Source organism: Panthera leo, chromosome A1 (genome assembly GCF_018350215.1).
Source record: "Panthera leo isolate Ple1 chromosome A1, P.leo_Ple1_pat1.1, whole genome shotgun sequence".
Classification (NCBI taxonomy): Eukaryota; Metazoa; Chordata; class Mammalia; order Carnivora; family Felidae; genus Panthera; species Panthera leo.
The window spans coordinates 231,047,938-231,061,301 of record NC_056679.1 but is presented as its reverse complement, the minus strand read 5'-3'; the positions used below and the strand labels follow the sequence as shown (position 1 = coordinate 231,061,301).

Here is a 13,364-nt window from a genome sequence, read left to right as displayed (position 1 = left end):
ATGAATAAATGTCATGACCTTTGCTAAGAGATGGTGCACATTCTACTAAAATTTCAGATGTGTTTAAAATTTGACAGGGGCCATAAACAGCAAAGAATGGATATCTTCAAATTTTTGTTTAAACAGAGGATTATACACACATATGTCTGTATACATATATATTTCACATGTATACATTTGTGTATAAATATCCATGTGTATTTCATCTGCCACGTGTACATATGTAGGTACATGCATTTGTGTACATATCCCCTTCATGTGCTCACTGTGATCATTAAGAAGCACTTGCAAATTCATGCGGTTTTAAAAAAATTATCATCAAGATATGCTTTAACCCACTCTTCGTATTGTGAATGGCCAAGCTCTCATTTCAAAGAGGAGAAAGTAGATGGAAAGGAAGGGTGAGAGGGAAGCATCAAACAAAAGACTGGGGGTCACTAGGAACGTGGCCTAAGTCGGTTTTGAGAACCAGAGGAAGGCCAAACACTGACATGATCCAGGAGCATGGGAGTGTTTATCACTTGACAATTGCTGTATATCTGTCTGTCGGTGCTGTTCTCACCTCGGAGCTGTCTCTGATTCCGCGACCCTGCTCAGAAACCCCCGGACTGTCGGCACTCATTTAAGCTCTCTGGGAGGTACTGTCTTCAATAAAGACCTCTTGCTCACCATATCACCGGGAAGGGGGTTGCTCGGTATAGCCAAAATACAGATGCTGGCCTGCAGGGGATCTCCAGACAATAAACTGAAGCTTTGGAGCCTGGGATGGAGTAGGGGTCCTGATGCTCACTCCTTCTCACCTGTAGATTAAAAGCAGACGGGGAAATGGTCATAATGAGGATCGAGGAATCGGCTCCTCACCTAAAACAGGACCGGACAACAGTCTGGGCTGAGGCTGCAGGAAGCCTTCTCTCTCCGGTGCTAGACCCTGAGACTTCCTCAGAAAAGTGCAGGAGCACAGGCCAACCCAGACTCTCATCACTGCACAGAGAAAGTGCAAGAATGAGGGAGAAGGCACCTGCTCCTAGGGAAGGCCTGAGCAGTAGGAAACAGGAAGTAGGAGAGCTGGTATTAGCCACTGCGCCAGAGCCAGAGAACCTCCCAGATACAAGCAGAGCCCTTGAACCTTGCCCTTCCCTCCTCAAACGGCACAGGCATGGACAGTGGCCATCCAGCTCCCATCCTAGGCGATGCCCCCTCCCTGGAGCCCATCAGCAGGGAGAGAGGATCCGGCCTACTCCCTCCAACACCCACCTTTTGTGGGGATCTCTCTGGAGACCCAAACAAGGGGAAAAGGTTCTCATCAGCAGCATACATGCGTATATATATGCATCCATCACAAGTGCAGTAAACCTGTCCCCTGTAGAATTTTATATTTAAAAGGACATAGCTCTACCTGATTGGCAAGAAAAGGATTATCTTTCATCTAGAGATGGTCATCTCCACATAGATGGACTGGGTTACTTGTCAAGAATTATGTTTCCCTGAGCCTTGCACTGAATGTCAACAACAGTATTAGGAACTGAGCGCCCACAGAGCAGGGTCTCTGCTTTGTAGAACACACAATAGTATTTGCAAAGTACATTTAGCAAAGGGGCTTAGACGGGCCAAGACATTTTGTAGAGTATAATTATGCGATCTGATGTTTGACTTATCTGCGAGCCCTCACCATATTTTGTCCCTTTTCAAGTCAGCAAGAGCTCTTCTTCTGGGTGCCTTCAGGTCACATGTTTGAGATCCATTCTTCTCCCTTGAAGTAATTAAGCTTCATTTGCCGGTTTCATGGAATTCAAGCAGAGGGTCTGAAATACAAGACAGATAGGAGTTAACTTTCTCTGAACAATTTCAAAGAAGACTTAATGAATAACAATCAACTGGAACGAATACTTGATCGATCGACTGAGGTGATAAGCAGGAATAAAGCAAGAGCACAGCCCAGAAGCCCGCGCCAGGAAGAACCCTAAAGCTATCGACAAAACAGATAGGAAATGTAAAACATTTCAATCAGTACCAACTTTGGCAGATGAGTAAACGTTTGACTAATGCATCTTATCAGTTGTAAATCAGCTTTGAACGGCCATAAGATGTCATAAGACCATCTGAAAGGAAATTGAGGGGGGGGGGGGCAGCCTAAGTCCAAAAAAAAATCATCATATTTTATGGCATTTGTACTGGAATTATTTCTAGAATAATGCAATTTCACAGCTATAATTCAAACTAGGTTTTAGTCTATTGGTTTAACTGCAGCACAGCTAAAATTTAGAAGTTTTTATAGTGCTCAATCCTACATAATGGTGGATAGAAAGCTTAGAATTCAATTACAGTACAGGAGACTGTGCTCCTTTCTTCCCTTCACAATGGACTTCATTTGGAGACCTACTAAATAAATAGCAGCTTCCAAATTTCTAACCCAATGAATATACAAATGGGGTGGCTTACTAATCCAAAAGCACTATCAAGAGATGCAGAGATTATTAAATGCAGCATAGGAACATTACAAAAAAAGTAATTCTCTAAAAGAGTAACTCTTGTTCAGGTAAAATATATCCTGATCCTGACATAGTTTTAAATATATTACACAATAAGGAGCACTAGGGTGGCTCAGTCAGTTTAGCATCCAACTCTTGATTTCAGCTCAGGTCATGATCCCAGGGTTGTGGTGCTGGGCTCTGTGCTGAGTGTGGAGCCTGCTTGAGATTCTCTCTCTCTCCCTCTCTCTCTCCCCTTCTCCCCCACTTGCTTGCTCTCTCTCTCTCTCTCTCTCTCTAATAAAAATAAATATAAAAAATCTTAGGGTGCCTGGGTGGCTCATTCGGTTGAGCATCTAACTTCAACTCAGGTCACGATCTCACGGTTCATGAGTTCAAGCCCCCCATCAGGCTCTGCGCTGCCAGCTCAGAGCCTGGAACCTGCTTCAGATTCTGTGTCTCTCTCGCTCTCTGCCCCTCCCCCACTCATGCTGTCTCCCTCTTTCAAAAATAAATAAATATTAACAGAAAAGAATTTCTTTAAACCTTAAACATATCACATGATTAAATAATTATACAAATCTTATAAATTAACAGGTGGCATCAGAATGAATCTAGAAAGGATCCAGCTGAGAGCTAGAGGTCTCACTTTTTATCTTGAAGAAACTGGGAGGGAGAAGAAACACTAGGCCCCCAGGATACCGGCACATCTGGACACCGAGGACAGCTATGTACTTGCAGCTACTTTAAGGGGCATCTGCTGCCCTATAGATGGGCAACTAGCAGCTCAGTGTTTTGCTTTCTCAGAAAAAGAGAAAGGGCTTACAGGATTATTTAGAGTTCAGTTTGAGAGATGATCTAATTCAAATGTCTCAGTTTGGTCCAAGAAAATGAGATCCAAAGAAACTAACTGGCTTGCCCAAGATCAGAGAGCGAATTCTTGGCGACCTGACCTACCTAGCCCAGCCTCCTGATTTCCAGGCTCTGATGGCTTATCCTACACTAGAGCCAAGCATGGCCTTCTCTCCTGGGATGGGTATCCTCTTACCACAACCTTCTGTCCTCCAGGCCCTGGATGTCTTTGGCTGGCTGAGCTGGCAGGAACCACAAGAGCACCTCGCCATCATATCTGAATCTCAGAATGGGTCAGCAGTCGGTTGTGGAACAGGTCTTGACTCAGAGGAGTCCACTGAGCGGTAAGTTCCAGCATGTCACGTATATTAACGTCGGTCTGGGAGTTTCTGCATACAGTGCTTTGTCAATATACATGCATTATGCATCACGCCTGCTCAGTGAGCTAGCTGGTGTGCGAAGAACCAAGGGCTGTAGCGGCACAGCTGATAACTTCAGTCACTGTGAGCCCCCCAGGCAATGACCTGTAGCCTTCAACTATGGTCTTGTCATTCCTACCCTGGGCAGTATAAAACGGATTATTTTGAAACCAAATATTTAATATTTAAGAAAGGACATACATAGTAAATATGAAATATGCAATAGATTTGTTTAGCCCATTAACAAAAGCACATTTCCTTCTTGGAGTTAGCCACACGGAGTGGGGGTTGGGGTTGGGGGTGGGGGTGGGATGCAGATTTATGCAAATTAGCATTATGCCAAGAGCCTTGATTTATTTCAAAACCATGAAGATTCCATTGCTCTTGGTAAACCTTAGAGACTTTCTTTAAAGGAATCATTTGTTTGCTATTGTACTGAACGATGCTTTATCGTGTGTGTGTGTGTGTGTGTGCGTGTGTGTTACACACACTTTAATTTAGTCTTACAGCCTCTCGTCCTCGCTATCGATTTTTATTAGTTTGGTTTCATATGTATTCAAAGAGATTTGTAAGTCAAATCCACTTTCTGTTTTTAAGGATGCTTTATGTTTTAGGAATTAAATAATGCATTTTTATTTTTTAAATGTTATGTCACGCTGTGCTCACCGCAGGTGCATCTGCCACCTGCCCCCATACGACACTATTCCAACACCATTGACTTTCTTCCTTCTGTTGTACCTTTCACCCCCGTGACTTATTCGTCCCATAACTGGAAGCCTGTATCTCCCTCTCCCCTTCACCCATGCCCCCATTATTAAAATACTGTACTGTTAAATGAGTTTTTAAAACGTAAACTGGATACTATACCAACCGTTTAAAAGGGAAAAGGGATTATCACAAGTGTGTTTGCATCCCACTCAAATCAAGTATGTGCAATGAACTCCGTGGCAGTGTTCCGGGACGGAGCAGTAGAGAAAAGCTACCTGTGGTACCGAGAGATTGCCACTGGCTTTCTCATGATCCCCAAGTAGGGTCACATTCCTTGCAAATTCTGAGGGCTGACTGACGCAGCAGGCATGATGACGGCTGCCACCAGCAGGGAATCCAGCTGACATGCCAGCTGCGCTCACTCGAGGCCGGAGCCTGTGCGAGGCTTCCTCTCAATGCAGACGGCATTCCTTCTCCTTGGCCAGGAAGTTTTGCCCGTGGTGGGTCATTTTCTCAGATACATGGATCCGATAAGGGTAAAGAAGCTGTGAGTTCTTTGGTTCTGTGTAGCAGACCCTTTTTTTAAATCCGTGGTTAGCACCGAATCCTAGTACCTGGGGTCAGATTCTTAGTTCCGAGGGTCAGAGAAGTGAGTAACTAACTTTACCAAATTGCTGGTGCTCTGGAAATCAGGCAATGGTGGAAACCTAACCACTAGCCCCTTAGGCAAGATACCCGGGGAGAATCTGTTTTCATAAGGAGATTAGGCATCAGACTTTGTTTTTGTTTTTTATTCCTAATCAAATGAATGAATGTCCCAGGGCTCTACGCTGAAGTCAACCAACACACCAACATAAAAGAAATGAAAACACCCGAAGGTGTTTCACATCCTGCCAGCTGGGTTGATCTTGTCTCGAGGCCCCAGTAACTCCTGCCTGTGCACTTGTCCTACGGCACCTGGGGAGCGCACCTAGGGAGCACCCATGGGTGTCCTACGGCAGGTGAGCCACTCTGGAACCCACAGCCCACCCCACCGGCCCTCACTTGAATGGGCTCCTCTCATCTCCTTCAGGGGGCTTCAGAGAAGTTCAGAAGGTGTCACTGAACACCACAGAGGAAAGCAAAGCTTCCTAGAAAAGTACGGATGTGAGCTGGACCTCAAAACACGGTGCATAAAATGACCTCACTTACTGTAGATCAGTGTTCCTCAGCCTGCTTTTCATCATCACCTCTCCCCCACAAGGAGCCTTTTTAGCTTTTTCCTAATCGCCCTTCCCCAAGACATTTTAGTACCTGTAACTCTGGTTATGCACCTTGACCCTGTAAAAGGTCCACAAACCATTGTAATATCTACGATTTTTTTCACTCCCCACCTTGAGAATCAATTTTTGCCTCCTGGGGGGTAAGTATCACTGTAGAGAATGCACATCACATGGGTTTCCCTTGTATAAATGATGCTATTCTTCTGATACCCTACCGTGGGTAGTCAAATTCCCCTTTAAGAGAGATCTTTTTCAGTGTGGGTTACTTAAGAGAATGTGTGAATCCTCTTAGGGGAAAAATGGGAGTCCCCCAACAAATGAGCCTTGAGTTGGCAAAAGAGGAGATAGTTCATCTCTGCCATGCTTTGCTTTTTAGATCTAGACGCCAAGGAGTCCAGATGTCTTAGAAGGCTGGGAGGCAGCCCCTAACTCATGGAGAGAAGCTGAGCAGCAGAAAGAACCTTCTTGGAGCAGGCATTCCCCAGAGATGGGAAACACCGTTTGGTGAGCTGGATCATTATTTTACATCACTCTGTACCTACCCACATTCACTGTCTCTGAATTTGTGAGTCAGCAAGAGTAGGAAAGTGAGCCGAGGGGGTAAGTCAGGAGAGCGGGCCCATCAGGACACGTTCAATGGAATCAGTGAGGGCCACTCACTCCTTTTCCTGGAGTAGTATAGACAGCTTCATAAAGGAGACGGAAACCAAACACTGCCTATGTCTCAATGTTGCATACAACCGTAGCAAGTGCTTACATCCTTGACCTTAACTGAACCAAACTAGCCTCCTCCTCCCTTTACTTATTCCGTCAACAAATATTTTGAGTGCCAAGTATCTGTGAATATTGTAAAAATGCAAAAGTCAAGAGGGATCCACTTTTCCCCCCGAAGAGCCTACAGCCCACAAGGAACGTTCAGATGATCGGATTAGTAGAATTGGTGGGTAGTGCAAGGTTCCCTGGAGTATTTGCTCCAGCTCCCCATATTGCAAACCCCCCCCCCGCCGAGACATTCACTGTTTGTTGTTCTTCAAGGATGAACTCACTCTTTGGGTGACTTCATTTCGTTTGTACTTCCAAATGCATTGTTTTTCAGGAGCATAACCAGGTGTCTTAAAGTCAAGCTGCTACCTAAATTAAGCCCTCTTCCCTCATTGCACTCTCCCCACAAAATCAGTGATTACAATCAAAGAAACAATTACCTTTCACAAGATTTGCTTTTAATTAACCTGGCTGTACCTCCTTGAAAATGCCACTACTAAGAGCACATCTAATGAGTCCTCCTGCCGTGGTAGTTGCAAGAACAGACAGACAATAAGCAAATGGCCTGATGGTGGTTCCTTCATCCTCAACACCTTAAATCACAAGAGACTCAAGTCTGCACACGGGATCCCGGGAACTGGGCCTTGCTCCAGACAGCTTTTGAGGACACGGGGTTGTTCGGATAACAGGAGAGAGGGGGCTAGTCCTGTAAGATGGAAATGTTCCTTGGGAAGAGCTGAGATTTTTTCCTGGCTAGTTCTTAAAAGTATTATGTCAGCTTCATAAGGTGTTGTCATGCCATTCTCCCAATCTGTTGACCTTTTCACATCATTAGAACAAACCTGAGTCAATAGATCCCCTCGAGCCAGCCTCCACAGCCAACCTTAGCCACGCGGCCGCCAAGCACAAGCCCGCTAAATCTGCTTGTTCTGTTTAGAAGCTACGGAGGTGGGCACGGTGGCTAGCCTCCTGAATGATTCTTCGAGAAACCCAATTCTGAAAGTCCTTTTTTTTTCCCTACAGAAGCTTACCTACTGAGCACTTCTACATTGTCAACACATCTCTCCAGCAGGAGACCTGTGCTTTAACAGGTTGTCCTAAACATCAGACACCATAGCCTCCTCCAATGACCATCACCAAGTCGCAATCCTCTCTTGAAGTAGAATTCTTAGACATCCTTACCTTATCAGTAGAATGGCAGAAGTGTGTAGAGCAGGAAGAATTTGGGCTGCAAGTGTGTTTCCCTAGTATGGTTCTCAGCTTCCATAATTCTAGGCAACTATGCTGGGAAATTTTCCTGGAAGATTAACCATTAACTTTATCCTTTATCCTTGGTAGATCCAACACTGTGTATCAGCCTGGCCTCTAACACTGGAGACTGAATTCCTTTTGAACATTCTGAATTCTTGAGCCCTCCCAGGGCAGTTGCTAGGTTTCAGAACTTGACTTGGGGTGGCTGGGTGGTTCAGTTGGTCCAGCTCTTGATTTCAGCTCAGGTCATGATCTCACAGTTCGTGAGTTCGAGACCCACGTTGGGCTCTGAGCTGACAGTGCAGAGCCTGCTTGGGATTCTCTGTTTCCCTCTGTCTGCCCCTCCCCTGCTTGTTCTCTCTCTCTCTCTCTCAAAATAAATACATAAACATTAAAAAAAAAAACAAACTTGGAGACTCTCCGTGTCTGTAAAGCAATCCGTGTGGCAACTGGCTCTCCACCTTCTGGACACCTACTGCTTTTCTCCACTTCTCCACTACAGTTACAAGTAAGTTACTCCCATGGTAGAAAAACAAAATCATCTAATTAAAAGTATATCTCTCATTCGTCCTTTAGAAAAGTTCCAGAATTCCATCCGACCCCCAAATTCCATCAGTCAAACAAGAAAAAAAATGTATTGCCATGTAAATGAATCACCTCACAAAAACATGATATAGACTACTTTTCTTTGATAAATTTACCCATCGTCTCATATTTTCCAAAGATGAGCAAAGAGCCTCCGTTAACTCTCTTCCCTTGTTTCATTTAATTTGAGCTCAAATTTAAATGCAGTGGTTCCCTTAGAAACTATCACAACCTGAAACTTTTATGACCAGTCTCTAGCTACGAACTCAAGCTTATTCACGAACATAAGTTTTAACATAATGTTGAAACAGAACTTAAAAACTGAGATTCTAGTGTTTTTATAATAAGGACTTATTAGTAAAGAAATGAAAAAGATAAGGAAATAAAGTTTTGTATATGAAACGAAGTATGCTGTTTCATAAAAGCCATACCTCCGAAATGTATTATATAAGTAGCTTAACATGCTGATGTCTCTTGAAATTTGCTGAGAATAAATTTGAAATTGCATTTCCATGGAAGTAATTGCCTATCCTCTAGAGCAATGGTTTCTAACTTCTTCAAAGATCCTTTTTGAATACCAAGAAATTTTAGCAAGAACTCCCACATGATCAGAAAAAGGCAGAACGCATGTGGAGAGAGACTCACAGGTCTCTGCCTTAACTTCACAGTCTGCCAGTCTGGTCTCACCAGCTGGCTTTCACAGATCCTGTGCGCTGATAGCCATAAAATTATCCAGAAATGACGGTCCCTGTGCAAACATTCTAGAACGAGTTCGTGGCTTACATTAAAGCTTCAGAGATCACTGTGTCTACACCAGATTTGCCTGCACCAGGAAACAAATGTCCTCCTTTCTTTCTTTTAGTGTCAATACATAGTCTACTATTGATGTGTTACATCCCCGAAATTTACCTTTCTAGTACTGTCTAATTAAATCTAAAACCTGTTCACCTTCTTCTCAAGCGTAGGGTTGAGCTGTAAGAACGCAGAGAATTCAAGAAGGACCTTTCTATATGCAAATAATAAGTGTGATAACTTATCATCCCCTCCATAGGGATGATTATCCACATAAATCTTAACAGTGCCATTGAGAGCTGCATTAAATCATCCCACTGGTCCGTCGCACTGTGGGTGAGAAGCTGGCATTTTTATATATTTAACCCTATTGCACTTTGACAGGAAATCACACCCTGTCCGTATGCACGATCTCTGCAAGAAACCCAGGTCAGAAATGAGCGAGGCCCAGCCCCACCTGGCTTGTGGGCACAGGCATGCAAAGTCATGCTCCTTCCCAACCCCTTGTGCCACCGAAGTTGCCTCTACAATGAACATGTTGCCCTTTGGAGAGGGGATTTTCTCATTTCCACACTCTCTGGGAGATCTTCCCCCTGACAAACAGGAATTCTGCAGGCTCTTGTTTAGAAATTGTTCTTCCCTGGCCTCTGGCATGCCTCATGACTTATGTATCATTCCGCGTCTGCCTGTGGGTCACAGAATCATAGACATTATCTGGATGGCATGAATTCAGAGGATCCACAAACTTGAATGGGGGGAAATGTTACAGCTTTATTTTCACTAATCTCTAACTGGAATTTAGCATTTCCTTCAAATGTGAATGCAGGCAACAAACCACAGTTGTCTTGGAGACATTATCACCAAGAGAAATCACAGGTGTTTTCATATCACATTAATGCTGCACGGATATTTCAAAATATTTACTGTTGTCATTATTTCAAAATGCAGGTAGCTGTTAGACCTGCCATGAGAGCTTGAGCTTGCTTTTAGTATAGTTACAAAGAAGCCTACATATCACTAAATCACCAATTTGATACATATATTTGCTAATTATATTTTAACAAAACTGGTTGCCATTGTAATCCTTTGTATTTTATTTTGTGCACTTAAAAACATAATTTCCTTTGCCTTCTGAGACGTGTTGAGTAAGAAGTTGCTGTGGCTGAAGTAAAAAAGGTTGTTGCCTGTTTTCTCCTCTACAGTTTTGATGGTTTCCTGTCTCCCATTTAGGTCTTTCACTGGGACCTCATTGAGATAAAAAGCTTCTGTACAGCAAAGGAAACAATCAACAAAACCAAAAAACAACCGATGAAATGGCAGAAGATATTTGCAAATGACATATCAGATAAGGGGTTAGTATCCAAAATCTATAAAGAACTTACCAAACTCAACACTCAAAAAACAAATAATCCAATGAAGGAATGGGCAGAAGACATGAATTGACACTTTTCCAAAGAAGACATCCAGATGGTCAACAGACACGTGGAAAGATGTTCAACGTCACTCCTCATCAGGGAAACACAAATCAAAACCACACTGAGATACCACCTCACGCCGGTCAGAATGGCTAAAATGAACAACTCAGGAAACAACAGATGCTGGAGAGGATGTGGAGAAACGGGAACCCTCTTGCACTGTTGGTGGGAATGCAAACTGGTGCAGCCGCTCTGGAAAACAGTGTGGAGGTTCCTCAAACAATCAAAAATAGAACTCCTCTACAACCCAGCAATAGCACTACTAGGAGTCTATCCAAAGGATACAGGAGTGCTGATGCATAGGGGCATGTGTACCCCAATGTTTATAACAGCGCTTTCAACAATAGCCAAATCATGTCAAGAGCCCAAATGTCCATCAATTGATTAATGGATAAAGAAGATGTGGTTTATATATACGACGGAATAATATTTGGTAATAAGAAAGAATGAAATCTTGCCATTTGCGACAACTGGAGGATACTGGAACTGGAGGGTATTACGCCATGCGAAATAAAACGTCAGAGAAAGGCAGACATCATATGTTTTCACTCATATGTGGAATTTGAGAAACATAACAGAAGACCATGGGGGAAGGGAAGGGGGAAAAATAGTTTCAAACAGAGAGGGAGGCAAACCGTAAGAGACTCTTATACAGAGAACAAAACTGAGGGTTGATGGAGGGGGGTGGGGGAGAGGGGAAAATGGGTGATGGGCACTGAGGAGGGCACTTGCTGGGTGGGATGAGCCCTGGATGTTGTACGTAAATGGTGAATCGTGGGACTCTACTCCTAAAACCCTGGGCACACCGTATATCCTGTATGTTAGCTAACTTGACAATAAATTATATGTAGGGGAGAAATATTCAAAATACATACACACATACATACATAAAAACATTATTAGGAGGGGCATCTGGGTGGCTCAGTTGGTTAGGCATCTGACTCTTGACTTCGGCTCAAGTCATGATTCCAGGTCCTGTGATGAGCCCTGAATCAGGCTCCACGCTGAGTGTGAAGCCTGCGCAGGATTCTCTCTCTCTTTCTCGCCCTCTGCCCCTCTCACCCGCTTGTGCACGCACACGCGCGCTCTCTCCCCGTCTCTCTATAATTAATTAATTAATTAATTAATTAATTAATTGACTAACCAATTAAAACACTCTTTGGAGAAAGGGTCCCTGGGACTCATCAGAGGCTCTAGGTCATAAAGAAAAGTAAGAATTCTTTCCTTGAAGGTGTGTGAGTCCTTGAATTTTCACTGCTGCTGCCACATCCTTGATCACCCCGTGCTTGGCTCCGTTGCTCTCAAAGCCCCACTGCTCTGCCCTACGGCCTCTCGTGCTTGTGTATATAAGGCTGGTCCTGTTTGACCTCCACAAGCAAGAGACATTGTGGGCAGAGGCTCTGTCCAGGAGGACCCATCCTGACAGTCACCCTTTATCGATTCTTTCCTGGCATCTTACTCTTGGGGGAGTGGCACGAACTTCAGAGAGCACACAAAAACATTCCTTGTCCCCTCATGCATTTCGACCAAGTGTTAAGAGGCCCTTACAGAACATTTGATCTGCCTCCTAATTCCACAGTCAAGTCAATGGAATCCCCGACAGCAAAATGAACCCGCCTCAAAATCCCACAGCAAATTAACTGTCCCGACGCCCAGGAAAGTTCTCTTCTGTATACTACGCACACACACAGAGATAACGACAATGACGAGCATTTACATCGTGCTCACGCCGTACCACGCACCGTTTTAAGTGCTTTATGTATATTAATTCCCTTAGTTACCATTATGAATCAATTAGGTATGTTCTGCGATTACCCTCACTTTACAGATGGGGAAACTGAGGCCCAGAGTGGTGAAGAGACTAACTAGGTTACACAACCAGTGAATGATGCAGCCAACATTCAAATCAGGCGGTGAGCCTGCTCTCAGCCCTGAACCATCCTGCCTCTCCAGCTAACCTCCACCAGTCCCACCATGGCTGATGACAAAACCATGCAGAAACGGGGCAGAGGTGACCTCATTAGGCTTCAGTTCCCTTATCTTATAAAACAAGGACAGAAAAGACCTATCTTGCAAGGCTGGTCTGAAATGGAAATAAAACATATATATCAATGCTCAATGTGTTCAACGCATAAGTTCCTAAAATGGTAGTTGTTTTCATTTGTGGCAAGGTAGACACAAAATACTGTGGACAAAGACGAAGCAGGTGGTGACGGCCAGACCTTCAGGAGAGGGGGAATGAGCAGAAAACTGTGGCCCAAGTGGAAGAGAAGTTGAGTAATCCAGCCCACATTTGCAAAGACCTACTAGACATCTCCAAACTCCTAAGGATTAAGACTCGAGGGGCGCCTGGGTGGCTCAGTCAGTTAAGCGTCTGACTTTGGCTCAGGTCATGATCCCACAGTTTGTGGGTTTGACCCTTGTGTCAGGCTCTATGCTGACAGCTCAGAGCCTGGAGCCTGCTTCGGATTCTGTGTCTCCCTCTCTCTCTGCCCCTCCCCCACTCGCGCTCGCTCTCTCTCCCTCTCTCAAAAATAAATAAACATAAAAAAAATTAAAAATCTATATATTGCCTCTTTCCCCCCAAATTCATCCCTGCTCCTGTATTCCTTTACTCAGTGAAAGTTGCTACATTCAACTTCTTTCTTGCCCTCCTTCTCCCATCCCACCCACAAACCCTGCCAACCTGCTCCAGAAATAGCTCCTACAACTCAAAATATGACTCAAACACTGAATTTAACTCCTTCTCAAAATTAGCACCAGCTGACCAAAGAAAATCTGTATCAATGC

General features: G+C 44.1%; 1 protein-coding gene across 7 annotated transcripts in view; it reads right to left on the bottom strand.

Moving 5' to 3' along the window:
- ATPSCKMT (ATP synthase c subunit lysine N-methyltransferase) overlaps positions 1-13,364 on the bottom strand; it is a 334,726-nt gene that overhangs the window by 134,955 nt on the left and 186,407 nt on the right. For 4 of the 7 annotated variants that reach the window (XR_006206496.1, XR_006206497.1, XR_006206495.1 and 1 more), the window contains exons 5-6: positions 1,670-1,802; positions 563-800 (exon numbers count right to left, since the gene is read on the bottom strand). The gene's annotated coding sequence lies outside the window, so the exon portion shown is untranslated. The remainder of the gene's footprint in view (positions 1-562; positions 801-1,669; positions 1,803-13,364) is intronic. The other 3 variants (XR_006206498.1, XR_006206493.1, XR_006206499.1) reach the window with 1 other exon arrangement.